This window comes from Triticum aestivum, chromosome 5A (assembly GCF_018294505.1).
Source record: "Triticum aestivum cultivar Chinese Spring chromosome 5A, IWGSC CS RefSeq v2.1, whole genome shotgun sequence".
NCBI lineage: Eukaryota > Viridiplantae > Streptophyta > Magnoliopsida > Poales > Poaceae > Triticum > Triticum aestivum.
The window spans coordinates 35788650-35801010 of NC_057806.1; the positions used below are offsets into that span (position 1 = coordinate 35788650).

The following is a 12361-nucleotide window of genomic DNA, read 5'->3' on the forward strand; positions in this document are numbered from 1 at the left end:
AAAGTTTTGAAATACTTGGAAAACCTCGGACCGTTTCTTGAGAAGATAGATCCATGAGAATTTGCTATAATCATCAATAAAGCTTACGTAATATGTGTGTCTACCAACCGAACTAGGGGCAGGACCCCAAATATCCGAGAAAATTAATTGTAAAGGCTAAGTAGAAACACTAGTAGAAATAGGATACGATAATTGATGACTTTTTGCTCTTTGGCAGGAATCACAAATAGTTTCAACAGGACACTCACCAACAAACGGGAGCTTATTCTTTCTAAGCAAACGTTCTACTAAGGAAAAAGAAGCATGTCCTAGACGATCGTGCCATCGTGTGGAGGAAAGCTTGACAACACCATGGGCTTGTTTATTGAGTCTTCTGAACTCCGGAAGCAATGGGTAGAGCCCGCGAACACATCTACCTCGATATAGGATTTTCCTCGTGGCCTAATCCTTAATCAAGAAGAAAAAAGGATGAAACTCAATGAAGACATGATTGTCAAGTGCTATTCGATGAACAGAAAGGAGATTTTTGTTGGCACTAGGGACATGCAAAATTTTCCAAAGGTGGATGTTACGATGAGGGGTACGTATAACTGAATGACCAATATGACGGATCCTCATACCTGCCCCACTCGCGGTGTGGATTTGGTCCTTGCCGGGGTACTTCTCACGGAGGGTTACTTTCTCAAGTTCACCCGTGAGATGGTTGGTTGCTCCGCTGTCGAGGTACCAGTTTGTGTAGACGCCGTAGGCACCATCAGCAGCGGCATCAACCTTTTCCTCATCTTCGAACGAAGCCTCATCTTCTTCAAAACGGTACCAGCAGTCTTTAGCCGAATGCCCGAGTTTACCACAGATCTGGCAACGCACGGCATCCGGGCGAGTCTTGCTGTTCCCGCCGCGGCGACCCCTAGTGTTGTTGGAGGGGCGCCCGCCACGGGAGTTGGATCCGCTGGTGTTGCTGCCACCGCTACCGCCAGGCCTGCCCTTGGAGCGAGGAGGGCCACGGTAGCGAGAGGAGGAGCCGCCACAGCCACGGGTCGCGGCGTTGGTAGAAGATTTGAAGCCGCCCGACCCTTGGTACAGGGCCACCCGTTGATCGAAGTTACTCAACATAGAGAAGAGTTCATCGAGAGATACCGGGATGGTGCGGGCGTCGAGGACAGAGACCAAGGGCTGGTACTCCATGTCGAGGCCGTGAAGGATGTAGCTGATGAGTTCGTCGTCCTGTAGAGGCTTGCCGGCGGCCGCCAGCTCATCGGCGAGGCCACGCATATGGGCGAAGAAGGTGACGATCGATTGGGTGCCCTTCTGCGCGCTGAGCAGGGCCGTGTGTATGTTATTGACACGGCTCAAAGACTGCGAGGAGAACATACCTGCGAGCGTCGTCCAGAGCATGCTCGCCGTGGTGGTCGTGGTCACCTTCAGCAGGACCTCCTTGGTGAGGGTGCTGAGGAGATAGCCCAGCACCTGCTGGTCCTCCCGGACCCAGGGAGGGTGGAGAGGGTTGGGCTCAGAGGTTTCCTTCCCATCCTTATCTTTGGTGGTGAGGAACTTGGCCGGCTCCGGTGTTGTGCCTTCGGCGTAGCCGAAGACTCCCGCGCCCCTGAGTTGCGGCATCACCTGCACGCGCCAGAGGACATAGTTGGTGCGGGTCAGCTTCTCCGTGACTTGGCCGCTGAGGCTGGTCTGGGAAGCGCCGGAGGAAGACATGGCTGGAGATTGGATCGCTAGATGGCTTTGGAGAGGATCGCTCTGATTACCATGTGCGATATGCGGAAACGCCTTGTCCTCGGTGCGAGGGGGCGTGGTACGTGTTATAGGCAGGGGCGCAACAACCCTGTAGCGCATACATGAGATCTTACAGGAGACTTGGAGAGGAAGGGATAGAGTAGGTTACAATGGATAGATATCAACTAACTACCTAGCCTATCTCCTGGTGGACTCCTGGACTCTTGGTGTGCGCATGAGGAAGATAACATGACAGGTTGATAGGTTGTTTGACACAACAGACTAAACAGTACGTACTCCAGTACTGATAGTTAGAGTAGCATCTTGGAGTAGGGTAGTCCACATTTGTCTACATTAGACCAGATTATTCAGATTAGTCCACATTCCATATTATTCCTGGAGTACTGTACTGTTGCAGCAGCAGCAGGAGTAACTGAATACTCCTTCATATGCTTGGTTCCTTCTTGTTCTTCCTCATCAGATTGTAAAAATGGATTCCTTACGTCTTATGCGGTGTACTGTACTCCACATTTGTCTACTCCTTCAGCTCTAGGTGCATCAACACTGGTTGCTTCCTTCCTTTTGATTCTTCCAATGATGGTTGCTTTCGATAAGTGAGTGAGTGACAGAGAGCAGTAATAGGCCATTTTCGAATTAATACTCCAAAATTTATCAGTATTGGAGGATTGATTGTTTCCAAATCAATACTCTAACATCTATTGTTTCTTTCCAAAATTTATGCAATACTCACCTGCCCAACTTATTGATCCTTTCCAAAACTTATTAAGTTTATTTGATCCTTTCCAAAAATTATTGCTTCCAAAATTAACAGTGGAGTATTAATTGTTTCCAAATCATTTTGTTTCCAGAAATTCACCTGCCCAACTCCGCAAGGAAGGAGCAGCGGCGGGGCTGGAGAAGCACCGGCGACCCTGGGTCGGGAAGGAGCAGCGACGGGGGAGGAGAAGCATCAGCGACCCTGGGCGGAGGATCTGCTCGAGTTGGCTGAGGGCAGAGGATCGAGGACCTGGATGGACCTGGGCGGACTACGTGGGCGGAGGTGGAGGTGGAAGACGAGCGGGAAGCAGAGTATCCAAATGTAGCGGGGGCAATAAGGTCATTTCCCCGATTTTCACCTGGTCGGAAGGATTTCTCCAACGACCTATATTTCGGGACGGAGGGAGTAGTAAGCTCTAGTAAGACATATTTAAGGCAATGGGAATTTAATTGTATCGCAATTGTACTATATATCATCCCCAGTCTGACAATAATCAGTGCATTGAAAATTATCTGTGTTGCATGGCCTCTACTGAACCTAAGAAGAGTGACAACGCGTCTAGCACCTGCTGAATATTGGTACAACACATCATTTCATTCTTTTCTGAGGAAAACCCCATTTGAAGGACTCTAGGGATATCCCCCACCAAATATCAGTGATTTCACCATACCCACGGGTACTAGAAAATGGAGTCGAGGAACTTCGGACTGGCATACAAACTCTTATGCACGACTTGAAAAGCAAATTTAGCAGCAACTCAAGCTCGGATGAAAAAAAAAGTATGCTGACCGCAAAAGAGTGGATACAATTTTTATGTTGGTTACATGATTTATCTGAAAATGCAGCTGTAATGCCACAATGCTTTCGATCTTCGTACCAACATTAAACTCCGAAGTAAATACTATGGTCCATTTTGAGCCATAGCTCATGTGTAGTGTAGCATACAAGTTGTTGTTTCCAGAGAAACTTGGCATTCATCAGTATTTCATATCATCTACTCCCTCCGTTCCTAAATATTTGTCTTTGTAGAGATTTCAACAAGTGACTACAAACGGAGCAAAATAAATGAATCTTCACTCTAAAATATGTCTATATACATCCATATGTGATAGTCTATTTAAAATCTCTAAAAGACAAATATTTAGAAACGGAGGAAATAGTTGAAAAAGCATATCAGGCCCAAAGTTTTGCCCGCTTCATATCTACCATTGGTGATACTACATAGGAAGGGCCTAGTCGAAGCGGTTGAGGTTGGTAGATATGGTTACCATGCTCTCGTGCAAGAAACTTGGCAAGTTCGACTCAACAATCTGCAAGCGCTGCAACGGTTAGTCTAGTGGAAAAATCTTCCACCTGATGATACTACAGGCTAAATTTCATGTTTTGATCCTCTTTTAAAATCTATTCGAGATTTGACCTAGATGGAAGCTCGCATCAGGATCCGAAGGCTCGCCTTCTACCTGCAGTGTTTTTTGCCTTTACTGCATCATTTTACTTGTCGTGCTATTAACTTTCTACCATTACATAAGGCAGCTCTTGCGTATATTCGGCATCTTATAACCAAAAAATAAACACATATCTTATAGCAGAATAAACCCTGCTTCTCATGGTATACTTTCCTCTTTTATGTGAACCCTATCTACCAAATCCACCTTGCCGCAACTAAGCCTTGCTCAGTATTACTCACGCTTCCAAATCGAGTAGCCACTCAACTGTGCCAGCGGTTGAGGTTGGGCGGGTGTGGTTTGAGGCACCTATTTCATTCTTCATTTTAGTTTCCTTTCTTTTTATTTTATAACGAAATTTAAAATTTTGTTCAAGAATTGAAAATTAGTTCACAACTTCCAAGGAAAGTTTTGAATTTTTAAAGTGTTCATGAGTTCCTTTTTTTTACAAATCTCTAAAAATGTGCTGCCATTTAAAAATGTTCACGGATATAAAAAATGTTCATGAACTCAAAAGATGTTCCTGAATTTTATAAAAATTCTCAGGAATTAAAAAAACATTTAGAATTTCAAATAATGTTCTAAATTTCGAAAAGTGTTTTTGAATTTTCTTGTGAATTCAAAAAATAATTGGGAATTTAAAGACATACATGAATTACTATAATTAAAAAAATTAAAATATTCTGTTTTTTTTCAAAAATCACAGATTCAGAAAATGTTATATTTTTTAAGATGTGAATTTTTAAAAATTACATTTTTTTTTCAAAACACTAGAATTTGGAAAAAAAATGTTTGATGATCAAAAAATATTCATGAATTTCAGAAAAATATTTTCGAATTAAAAAAAAGAAGCAATCAAGACAATGTTTGAGAATTCAAAAGATGTTTGCAAATTATTAAAATGTTCGCCATTAAAAAGAATGTTCGTGGATTAAGAAAATTTTCATGTACTTCAAAAATAGTTTTAGATTTTCAATAATTTTCGTGAATTTTAAAAAGATCATGAATTTCGAAAATGATAGGGAGTTTTAAAAACTATCTTGGGTTGTCATATGAAAAAACTCGAATTTTTAAAAAAGGAAAAACTAGAAAAAAGGGAAAGAAAAGGAACCCTGAAAAAAAACCAATGGGAAGCAAAAGCCAGAAAATGGGCCGGGCCCATGTAGCAGCGCAATACTGCTGGGCGCGTTATTATGCGGGGAATAAGAACCGCGAGGCAGGACCACTCCACCGCCGCCGGTGAAGAAGGGAGTGGGAAAGAACCAGGTGGGGACGGGACGTCGGTGCGCACGCTCCCACCTCCCACCCCTCTGCTCGATAGGTGCGTATGCTCCCCGAGCCCTGACACTCAATCATTGCGCTGTGAGAGAGATCGACTGAATACATCTCACTGGATCTGATTCGCTTCTAGCTGTGTCGGCCTGACTCCGAATCTCGGCCTGGAACATGCATTTTTTTAGGACGTGTCTAGTGGGCGGCCGGCTGCCCACTAGTGCAACCGAGCGGCCGGCTGAAAAAGAAAACCCCCTGTCCCCACGAAACAGAAAAGGAAGGGCCATCAAACCGACCGATCAACCGGCCACCAAACAAACCGATCGAGCGGCCATCAAATAGAAAAGCCCCACGTAGCCAGCTGTCCCCAGCTCGCACCCACGCCCCCGCTCGCCCCCACGCCTCAGCCCCTCCCACGCTGCCTTCTTCTTCTTCTCCACGTCAGAAGCAGATCCAACAGAAATCGCCCCCAACCCTTCTTCCTCCTCCTACACAGCCGCCATGGGAGCCCCAAAGTAGAAGGAGCTGCTTCAAGATCTAAAGGGCAGGGTGGTTAGAGCCATACCAGGCAGTAAGATCAAGCAGGTAAGCCCCCTCTGCACCTCTTCACTTCCCCCTTTCTTCTACTGCATAGGCATATGTAAACCCCCTTCTCCATGGATCCATGGAGAATCTACTTCAAAAAAAAGGTGAATCTGGCACATCACACCAGCCTACTTGATGTTACTGCTGGATGTGTTAAACATGCCAGAAACTACTTGATGCATGCCAAACAAGGTTCTACCACCTGGATATGTTAAACAAGCCAAATAAAAACAAGTTCTCTCGCCAATTAAAACATGATTAAAGCCAACTCAACAAAGCATTGTAACCAACTTGTAGTTATTGTTTGCAAAATGAACAAAAAATTCACTGCCCAATAGATATGTGCAACGAAAAATTCATAAATGTGCAACTGAACATGCATCCCAGCCAACTGAACCTATATTCTGGCAACTCGGCATGCATGCTAGCCAAAACTAAAACATGCATTGTACCCCACGTGTTTTCTGGCCAACTAAAAAACATATATCCTGGCCAACTAAACATGTATCCTGGCCAAGTAAACATGTATATTTGGCAATACATGTTTGTGAGTGAACATTTTAGAAAAACTGTAGTATATGTGCAAATAAAAAACATGTTTTCTGGCCAACTAAACATGCATGTTGGCTAAAAAACCGATAAAATGTATCCTGGCCAACTAAGACATCTATTCTAGCCAACTGAATGCATTAACTGTCCAACTGAACATGCATGTTGGCCAAAAACTGAAATAAATGCAACCTGGCCAGCTGAGACATCTATTCTAGACAACTAAAAACATTGAATGTCCAACTGAATATGTATGCTGGCCAAGTGGAAAGATGCATCCTGGCAATTGAGACGTCTATTCTAGCGAAAACCAAAAATCTGTACTGCAACAGGAAAAACACAAGAACTTTTGTCCATGGCTAATGAAGCCACAAACCATATTAACATATTCACACATATAATCTTGTCCCACGCATATATTCTGGTCCCACACCTATTGCAAACCATATTAATATGTTCAAATATACCAGAACTAGAAACATAAACGGCGATGAAAAACATATGACTATAATCTGTCCTCCAATTCTTCTTTCTTCTTTCACCTGGATTTTCCTTCTCAAATGTAGCATCCAATTATGTGCAGAAAAATATGAAAAGAGCTCCTTGCGAAACGGAAACCTACAGATCATTGCAACAAAATAAAAAGGGAAAAAGTCAGAAAAACTCTGTAGCGAAAAGAAGTCATGTTTTTGCCAGTTATTTACTGCAAACTGTGCAACTAACATAACAAATCTGTGCAAACAAAAAATTTCATAACTGTTATAATAAAGATTATGCTACGGTCATGTTGCTTTTGGAACTAAGATTATCACAAAATGGTGTGCAACTGCCTATTTACTAAGTTTTTAGGTTGTTTGAAACACTCTTTTTCTGTGGTTATCAACTGATGACATCAATTTCTTCTTTTTTATATGTGCAGGGAGTGTCTGGCAGCATCCAAAAACAAGGAAAAAAAATGCTTGATCTCAATGAGTTGCCTCCAGATCTCAATGAGCTTCCTCATGATATGGATCAGCAGCAACCCAGCATACAACAAGGAAATTGGACAGAAAATGGTCAATCTGTTTACTACACGCAGGCAAGTCGTGATGGTAACCCTACGAGCCAAGACAATGTGGCGGGCCAGTCATCAGCCCGTGGTGCCCCTGTAGTGGTGTCTTGGCAGTCAGAGAGCCATACTCTTGATGACACAGGAACCGAGGCAAATGTTCCTGGTCCAACCAGGACTGAGCTAGGAGCTGGGGCTGTTGACGGAGCTGTGCAAGTAGAAGAAGGAGAGGATGAGGCTGGTTCTCAACCTATGGAACCCTATGTTGTCATGAGGTTTGACAGCCTTCAAATTGCTAAGGATCACTACAACAGCTATGCACTACGGATGGGTTTCTCTATCAAGATGAACACCTCTAGACGGACACCCCGCACCAATGAATTGATAAAACAACAGTTTTGCTGCAACAAGTTCAAGAAGCCCAAAGCTGATGATGGAGGAGCTGAGGCTCCTCCTGTCCTGGACCCTATTCCAGATCCAAAATCTGTTAACAGTGATGAGGAGATGGAAGAAGAACCTCCAATATTTGCTGAAGAGGAGGCTGGTACTAGTAAGAAGAAGAAAAAGCGCAAACGTGAGACAATAAAGCAGACTGAATGCAAGGCAAAAATGTTGGTGAAGCTCATAGATGGGCAATGGGAGGTGACGCACTTTGTTCGTGACCACAATCATCCGCTCGTGAACAAACCTTCATTGTCCAAATACTTGAGATCCTACCAAGACATCTCACCTGATGAAAAGGAGTTTCTGCGCATCTTGTATAACTGCAACTTGACTACAGGTATGGTGTTTTTCTACATCCCTTGAAGAATTAAGTTTCCCTCTAGGCAGTCCAGTGTGCAACTGTTATGGTACTACTGTGCAACTGAAATGGCTTAACTGTGCAACTGGTGTCCAACTTCCCATGCTTTTTGTATATCACTTTTGGTGCTTCTTGCGCAACTAGATTGTCTTTACTGTAAAACTACACAATGTCCTGTATGCAAAAACTGCAAAGTGTTTTTAAAAAGGTGCAGCTAGGTGTCCATTTCCTGCGATTGTCTTCTGTGCCAACACGTGTCCTATTACTGTGCACCTGGATGTGCGCATTTGTGCAACTAAAAAAGGATATACTGTTTGTTTTTGTATTATGCAGGACGAATGATGCATGTAATGGCAGAGTTCTATGGATCTGAGATGATGGTGTCGTTCGGACCAAAGGCAATAACAAATCTTTGTACAGGTTTCAGTAGAGATGACACAAAGGAGGGTGATCTGATTGAGACAATTGCGCACTTCAAGGATATACAAAAAACCGATCCAGACTTCTTCTATAAGGTGAAATATGATGAAGAGGACAGAGTTGTCAACATATTTTGGGTGGATGGCTTAGCTCGAAAAGCTTATGCGGAGGCGTACCATGATTGCATATCGTTTGACACCACCTACATGACCAACATGTACAATATGCCGTTCGCGCCCTTCATAGGAATAAACCGACATGGCCAATTTTTCATGCTGGGTTGCGCATTTGTGAGGCAGGAGTTGGCATCGAGCTTTGATTGGGTCTTTGGAGCATTCCTAGAGGCTATGGATGGCAAACCTCCTGACAACTTCATCACCGATCAGGATGGTGCAATGAGGCAGTCAATACAGAGCATCTTTCCAACCACCGTGCACCGCTGTTGTCGATGGCACATCATGAAAAAGGCTCAGGAAAAGGTTGGTTGGCTGCTGTGCCGGAATCCAGGACTCTCTGATGATTTCAACAAGTGTGTTGACTTCAGCTTCACTATAGACGAGTTTGAGCAGAATTGGGCTGGGTTAATGATGAAGTATGAGGCTATGACACACACGCACTTTGAGAAGTTGTACGAATACAGGTCAACTTGGGTGCCGTGCTACTTCAAACACAGCTTCTTCCCCTTCCTCTAGTCTACACAGCGTAGTGAGGGGTTCAACACCGTCCAGAAAAGATATGTGAACCCACACAACTCAATGCTAAACTTCTTCAAGCAATATGAAAAAAATCCAGAACCGCATCCTTGCCAAGGAAGGCTACAACGATTATAGGACAGAACACCTTGAGATTGAGTTGTGGTCCAACTTCCCAATAGAGAAGCAAGCTTACAAAACCTATACTAGGGACCTTTACCGCAAGTTCAGAGAAGAGTTTGAGCTGATTGGACGTTATAATGCATTCCAAGTTGGTGCTGATGTATTTGAGCTTAGACCAAACCAGGAATTTGTTGCCAAATATGGTTCTCGAAACTACTTGGTGCAGGCAAGGGTGGAGAGGGTTCCTATTTGTGTGAGTGCTGTAAAATGGACAAGGACGACATCCTCTGTTGCCACATCCTCAAGGTGTTCACCCATGTTGGAGTTGATGTCATACCGGAAAGGTACCTGCTAAGACGGTGGACACCTACTGCTGTACCTAGTGCGCCAGGGACTGGTTATGAGCAACCGGATGAAATGCCTCCTCAATCAAAGAAGCAGATAAGGGAGAGGAACATGATATACGATTTCCAGAAACTAGCAAAGTTTGTGAGTGGTTCTGATCCAGCACAAGCTATTGTATACAAGCATATGCGTGCAGCACGTACCGAGATCGGCCACCTGAACAAGTCCAAGAAAAAGAAAAACCGACTGCTGCAATGGGGCCATCAGATGATGGCAACCCTCGAGGACCTCCTCCACCTCCAGGCAGCAATCAGGGGGCTCATCATCCAGGTAATTACCTGCCCCAACTCCTGATCTAACTAGGTGTGTAACTTCATTTGCACACATCATTGTGCCTAGTTGCACACACCATGGTAGCCCCTTGGACAGAACATACTGCCTAGTTGCGCACGCTGTGTTAGTTCAAGCATCAAGATAACACACCTAACTTATTTTTCCAGTTCTGGATATAGGTGATGTCAACCCTCAAGGACCTCCTCCCCCTCCTGGCTGTACACGGCATCCTCCGCCACCTCCTCCCCCACGTGCTCCTCCCAATGGCCCTACAGGCAGCACTCAGGGGGCTCATCGTCCAGGTAATGACCTGCCCCCAACTCCCCATCAAACTAGGTCTGTAACTCCAGTTGCACACATCATGGTGCTTAGTTGCACCAAATAGGCTACCTAGTTGCGCACGCTGTGTTAGTTCGAGCATCAAAAGATAAACACAACTAACTTGTTTGTCCTGTTCTGCCTATAGGTGATGCCAACCCTCAAAGACCTCCTCCCCCGCCAGGCCCAACTAGCAGTGCCCTTTGTGCTACTCCCAATGGACCTACAGGCAGAACTCAGGGGGCTCATCACCCAGGTTAGTACCTTCACCGACTTCAAAACAAAAACTAGGGTGAGTGACTTTAGTTGCACATATCATAGTGCCCAGTTGAACAGAACATGCTGCCTAGTTGCGTGCGCTGTGTTAGTTTGAGGATCAAGCTAAAAATCTAACTTGTTTTTCATGTTCTGCCCATAAGCGACTACAATCCAAGTACCATGACAGGTCGTGCTACTGTATGTGTTTTTTTCAACTTAACTTGCACACAGCAACCAGTTAGTTGCACAAAATGTACTGTGTGGTTGCACAGAACATCAGTGCTGGTTGCACAACAACAAAAATACTAAACTTTTTATATGATTATTACACAGGTGATCGTGACGGTCCTACTGCCCCGTTGGAGGCTGCATCCCTTGCACAAGCTTCTGATGATTTTTTGCCCAGGGATCCTCCAAGGTCTACTACAAAGGGTAGGGCAAAGAGTCGACGGTACAAATCGGCGCTGGAGTTACACCCAAAGAAGAAAAACAAATGCAGCCAGTGTCAATCTACAGAGCACACTGCTGGTGTGTGTCCACTCAGGCTCCTGTGATTATGTTTCCTCATTTGTAACTTTGGAACAAAAAAGGAAAAGAATGATGTTTTTTAGCAATATTGGGACCAAGTGGACACATTCAGCATCTATGATTCCTCTTTATCTAATTTATGCTCTTTGAATTAGTTCATGCACTATGTAAAAAAAAGTTGCTATTTGTGCCTTTGTTGGCAACTGGTTAAATATTTAGTTGTTGAACAATTGTATATCCAGTGCTCCTAATGTATCAACAAAAGTGATGATATTGAGTTGCAAACGCAATTACTAGTAGTGTGCAACTACAGAATCTACTTAAAAAATTGTACAAACCAGCAACTTCCTCCATGGAGCAGAAAAAAAGAAAAAATAGTACTGACCTACTCCTTGTCGTATCTCAGCAACTTCCTCCATGGGGCGGTGTTGTGCACGCTGGTGACCCAATCATATGCCAGCTTCTTTCTGATGTTGAGTACTTCCTTGGGGTCGTAGTTGGGCAGTTGGCTACCATTCCACTCGGTGGCGTTAAGCAGTGCGAACAACCCACACTCATTACCGCAAAATGGGCAAAAAAAATTGTCACATAAAATTAAAATCAAATAAAGGTAATGCACTCTGTGCAACTGCTTATGTCCTACTGTGCAACTGCTTCTGTTCTACTGTGCAACTGCTTATGTCCTACTATGCAACTACTTGTGTTCTACTGCAACTCATTATGTGCCACTGTGCAACTGCTTATGTGCCAGTGTGCAACTACTTATGCGCCACTCTGCAACTGGCTAGATAATCCATTAGAAAATCATAAAAATGATAAAATAGATTGAAGACTAGTACTGTGTCTTAAAAATACTAAAGATTGCACATGTAGAAAAATTTAAAAATTACAAAATGATGGTATATGATTGAGAAGGAATGCCATGCTTATTGTCTTATTTGCCGAGCTGCTTCAGTACGTCAATGTCAATAATCTGGAAGTGCTCGATGCTGAACTTTGGGTAATGCTTCCTCCATAGCTGGCGTACTGCCCCGGCAATGGTAGAGGCGGTGTTCATCAGCTCAATGTTGTCCAGCGTCCTGCTTGAATCAAGAACTTCGAAGCGTCCATCCCTCAAGTTGACACTAAAGACTCAAT

General features: G+C 44.0%; 1 pseudogene; it reads left to right on the forward strand.

Annotated features, from left to right (window-relative positions):
* Positions 1-1731: 1731 nt before the first annotated feature.
* Positions 1732-11359, forward strand: LOC123101175 (uncharacterized; annotated as a pseudogene).
* The last annotated feature ends 1002 nt before the right edge of the window (positions 11360-12361 follow it).